We start from the raw sequence: 6056 nt of genomic DNA on the forward strand, positions 1-6056 counted from the left end.
TTAGGTTCTTCTTACATTTTACTCTTACATATTTCCCTAGAAATTTGAACCCAACATGCTGTCCAGGCCAGTTAAAAATGTGCATGCCCAGTTCCTGAACAGGACTTAGGAACAATAATCGTGGCCCCATGAGACAGAATCCTTGACAGCAATATTCCCTTAAGATATTGCTGCTGAATAGCGTTCTCATGACACATCATGCTGCCCCCTTCCATTGCACCAGCTGAGCTTCTCATGTGGCCGTGCTGGGAATGAGACCAGAAATGATGCAGCCTCTGAAATCCCTTAAGCATGACTACTTCTATAAGCTTCTGCCACTGCCTGTGCTGTGCTTCAGTACCCAGTGTGACTGGGTAATGTCACCAGTATTACAGTACTGGATTTCTGCAGCTCCTGTCACCTGACTTAGTAAAGGGCCTCAAAAGCCCTCAGGCCAAGGCCATAGTAACTCCAGTCCTCACTAGAGAAATGCAATTGGCAAAGCAGCAATAAGTACGTATCAATTGTCCTCCAGAGCAGTGCCTGGGAATGATTCAGATGAATTAAGACAAACGTTTGCTTCAGCAATTAAAAAAAAATACTTGTTCTAAAGTGGAAATGGATCCATACGTCATAGCTTATTTGCTAGGAAGACTCATTATATCCTTTGCATTACATCTAACTAGTGGGAAAATTAATTTAAGTCATATCAAAGCCAAGTCATGTATAGTCTTTATAATTAACAGTATTCATGCTGTACCATACGTATTGCACTACATCCATCTGGCCAGGGCAAAAACAAATTCTTTTAAATCAACAGCATCAGAAAACTAGCATACAACTCAATAAACTGATGATTCCACATTTCCCAGAACCTATTCTGTGTCACCTAATCTGGAGGCTGGGTTTTTTCAACCAGATGAAGACATCAGGGTGCTTAGCTTGTTACAGCGCTGCTTCACCAAGCAGCAGCATTACCACGAGCATCTGAATGGGAGAATCTAGCGGCTCGGGAACAGGCAAGCTACAGACACAGTTGTCTGGAGGCATGTTTGAACTATGAAGCCCTCGAGCCAGAAAAAAGCTACAACAATGGGAGCAATTTAGCAGCTCCCTCGCAATACTTCATCCACTTATCTCAAGCAGGACTCGTGGAGTGAGCAATGCTTGCTGCAGGAACTTATCTCTGCTGAGGGTACCGCAGGAGGGCTTGCCTTAGGGACGCTTTGGGTTGGGGATGCTTTTCTGAAGAGGAAGCTACCCAGCCGTCCCTGGCAGCATCAGCTGTCTCCTGAAGATGAACGTCACACTCCTACTAGCAAGGAGTTTCAGTGACAGTGAAAACAAACACTTTTTTAAAAACAGACCCTCTGCTCCACTAACCACAGTCACCTACTGCCGCGGGACCAGCACACAATGGGATTTCCTTGCACACAAAGCGAACTCAGGAGCGCCGGCCCGCGGCTGCAGGGGCGCTTGCAGCCCCACGCCTGCGAGGCAGGCCCGCAGCCGAGCCGCGGCCGCCCGAGCTCCCACCGCCCGCACCCCTCGCCGGGTGGCGGCGCTAGGCGGCGGCGCCATCTAGCGGCTTGTTGCAGCAGCGCCGCCGCCGCCCCTTGCCCTCCGCAACCCCCATTACCCCATCACCAATGACATGCTCTTATTTTGTCGATTACTCATTTCCTTAATTATCTCTGGCTAACAAATTAGAGCGTCAAGTGACTCACCGGCTAGACAAGCGGCTCATTTATTTTTACAGCGGCGTATTTTCACATTGCTGCTGTTATTTTATGGCTGGTTTGACTTTGCACCAAGTTGCTAAACAAAACACCAAGAAAGCCATCCAAATACAGTAACTTTAACACAAAGACTAGGTTTGGCTTTCCTTTCTAACCAGCAGTTAAGGTCAGCAGTCTTTTTAAAGCTATGAAGAAAACGTGTGCCTACTCACAAAAAAGCCCCTCATCTTTTAAAACTGAACATATCCACAACCCAATTTACATGTCTCATGAGCTCCTCACACTTAGCTTCTCCCTCTCTAGATTTCTGCAAAACTAGAGAAAAAGTGTCAACAGTCTTTCTTTATGTTTTCTGCTACATAATCACACTGTGTGAGCAAGCTCCAGTTGCAGCAGTCTAAGCCTAGGTATAAGCTCCCTACTCCAAAAATTACCAGTAATTTTGCAGTTTATTCCTGGGACAGCTAAAACTATGCAAGAATCATCCACCAATATCACTAACACACATTAAAGGAAAAAAATATAAATAATTATCATTATACAGCAACATTTTCTCATGTTGTTTAAAGAAACTCTAAAACAAGTACAAACTAATCCTGATCAAGAGAAGAAAAACTGTCTCAGTGAAGAAGTGGATATGGTGCTCCATGGCAGTTCTCCCACTGGACACTGTTCTTGCCTCTGCAAATGCAAAAGAATTTGGCAGTTCTAGCCTCTTTATGGAGTGTTCCATTAGGTCCATTCCCTCCTCTCCAATCACTGCTACTGGGCTGATTTGTCCTTTACATAAGTCTAAACTGGTAAGCATTCACATTAGTCACCCCACATCCTTCAAAAGCAAGAGCTTGCATAGACAACTGCAAGTGAGTAATTCCAGCGAAGAGAAAGAAGCTGCAGCTGAACAGGTACTCCAGATCTAGCATTCCTGCAGTGCCACCACCATGCAGAATGGCCAAATGATTTTTTTTTTTTTTTTTTTTGGAGGGTGGAAATGATGATGAAACCTTCTACTACCTTATTCATTGGACAAGTAGCAGATTTGAAACAAACAAAGGCTATGAGTGATGAAGTAAGTCATTCCCAGTTTGCATCATCCTACCTATACTAACACTGAAGAAGAGCACCTCACCACAGAAACACTCACATTGGCATTAATCTCCTTATAACCTGAATGCCAGCAGCATCAAAGACTTTGCATGGAGGCTTTGGCAACTAGCTGGCATCAGAGTAAAGGCAGGCCCCCAACCTTACTAACAAGGGTGCTCACAGCTCGGTCTGCAACCGTCCACCCAAACATATCCAAAAATAGGTTCAGAGTTCATAATCACTGGGATAAATTCTGAACTGCTTCCTGTCAACAGCAAAGACTGCTAAATATGAAGTACACTAGAAAACTTTCAGTATGTACAGGAAACAAGGAGTAGACTAATCAAGGAGTATGACTAATCATACCATCTGATGGGAGCATCAGTCATTTTGCATCAGCTATTAAGATTACAAACCTTACCAACAATTGTTTGGATTTTTTCCTTCTGCGCAGCAATAGTAAGAAGGTAGTGTTTTCTTAGACTGAAGTAAACTTTGCCTGGAAGATCAGGTGGCAACTTCTCAATGAATCACCTAAATTTAAGGGCAACATGGAACAACTGGAAAACCAATTCTGCCTCTCAAGGTCTCCCAACCAAATAGTAGCGTGAGCAAGAGATGGCAAGCTCACAAAAGGATAAAAAAAAAATCCCTGTGTCAACTATTTTGTACCCAAGAAGGCTCCAGCTTGACTTTATGTTACACTTGTGCCCTAGTTTCAGCTAGGAGAGAATTAATTTTCTTTTTAGTAGCAAGTACCATGAAGTACTGTGTTCTGGAATGAATGTGAGAACAATGCTGATAACACACTGATGTTTTTGTTGCTAAGCAGTGCTTACCCCAAATCAAGGTCTCTTCAGTTTCCCATGTTCTGCCAGGAGCAGGCACACAAGAGGCTGTGAGGGAACATGGCCAAGACAGCTGACCTAAACTGGCCAAATGCATATTCCAAGCATAGAGCTATGTCCAGGATATAAACCAGGGGAAACTATCCCAAATAGTGTCAGGTGCAGCTCAGAGATGGGCTGGTCATTCAGCAGCAGCTGGCCAGTAACTGTACTGTGCCTCATTTTTGGGGGTTTTCTCTTTTTACTGCAATTAATAGCATTACCATTGTATTTCAATTTACCTCAATTATTCAACTGTTCTTATTTCACCCCGTAAGTTCTACATTTTTCCTGATTCTCTCCATTCTGGAGGGGTGAGAAAGGAGGAAGAAGCAGATGCATGGTACATAGTTGCCAGCTGGGGTAAATCCAGAATAATTTGTTAAGCTAACAGTGAAACTGCTAAACTCAGTGTAAGCTGGGCTTTAGAAGTCAATGCACATGTATTTCTATGGATACACAGCAATTGCAAAGTGCTTTTCAAAACTCAAGAAATCAAGCTAGAGTAGCTGTGTGTTGCTCTTTTCATACACGTCCATCAGCACTGCTGTTCTAATCTGTCTTATCAGCCTAATTATCAGGGATGGAATAAGCTTCACTTGTGTCTGTTTCTGATATGAGTCTCTCTTACATTAGCACATGCACATCATGAAGGTATTGCACATGCTACCATAGACTTGATGTTAACCTACATTAAGAAATGCATCTGTCATTTCAGGTCTTCATGAAAGGTAAAGGAAAGAATAATTTCTAATCACTTTTTCTACATTCAACGTTGTAAAAGTGAGTGGTGTACAGGTCAATTTGGGCACATCCTATGGTGCTTTAATCCTCATGCCTTTTGTTACATTTCATGCCACAGATTTTCTACAGTTCTGCATCTGGTTTTGCCTAGAACCAGGTAATACATAACTGTTTTGGTTTATGCTTAGGATACACTAAGAAAAAGTGACTATTTTCCTAGGGCTTTGATTTGTCTCCCATCATCACCTGTTATACTTCATATGCTGTTCAATTCTTTACTCAAATCACTCAAACACATGCAAAGACCTCATCTGACTAATTTTCAGCAAGTTCCTTCCTTTTCTAAAAAGTGCACATTTCTTACCTCAGTCTTCTTTTCAACACTTACTTTGTATTTACTCATGATCACAAGCTTATGTTATTTTTGCTTCTGCCAGTAGCTTTCCTCAACATCCAACCAACTACCAGAATTTCCCATTTCACTATTTCAACCTTACGAAACCTGTCAAGTTTATCCTTGTCTAAATACAAATCAGCAGCAACAATTCTACACCTTTTAACCAAACCAGGTCTAATGGCATAAAAGCAGCTTTCTTAATCTAGTCTGCTAACAACAGAGCTGCCACCAACTGCTTCCCACAGCACGGAAAACAAGCTAACCTGAATAACACTGGTAAGAAGCAACAAATGGCTGTTGATAGCTGGATACTGGCAGGTCACAACTGCACAGCTTACAGGTAACACAAGGACAAAAAGAAAAATAGTAAAACTTTGTTAAAAGTGAAAGGGAGAACACACAGGTCAAACAGATAAAATTTCTTCAATGTCTTCCAGAAATTAGCCCTATACATCCAAGACTGACACAACACTCCTTTAAAAATGTCAGGTTTTATAGCAGCTCTTAAATACTAATCAAGTTAGATCCATATGCCAAACTAAAAAGGTAATGTTTCATGGACAAGGTCTACGCATTTTATGTATGTGCAGTGAAGAACCTAAACTGAGAGCAGGTTCCATAGTAAAGGACAAAAAACATCCTAATTAAAAACTTATTCATCATTGCTATCTATACAGCAAATAACATATTTGATGCTTTTAAGACTTGCATTTCTATTTCTCCTCTTAAAAACTTAGGTTTTCTTTGGGTTTAAAATGTTGCTGCGTAGTAGCTTAACATAAGCAAGCAAAAAAATAAATCCTTATTTATCACTCATTCAGAATATTCAAGAGCTTTTTCCTGTACTTGGAATTCAAACAGGCTTTCCTTTGGTAGTAGTGTAACAATCTCTGCAAACATTTTTAAGTTAGAGAGCATACTGTAACTTCAGAATTAGGAACAAAACCAAATGTACCTTCTTGACTATGATTAGACAAAGCAACCAAAAATCTGACATAGCACTCTGCTACTCTTTCATGTACCATTTTCTTTTTCTTAGTTTTAATTAGGTTAATGAAGTTAAAGAATACACATAAGTCTGCTGCTGAGATCACACTCTTAACTGTATAGACACTGCTACAAACACATTACTTTGGTCAATGTCAGTAATGCCACCACAATAACTTTATTACACTCTCAATCATATTCTTCAGGAGGCACAATTTAGCCATTTGCTTTCAAACA

Source organism: Erithacus rubecula (genome assembly GCF_903797595.1).
Source record: "Erithacus rubecula genome assembly, chromosome: 3".
Lineage (NCBI taxonomy): Eukaryota > Metazoa > Chordata > Aves > Passeriformes > Muscicapidae > Erithacus > Erithacus rubecula.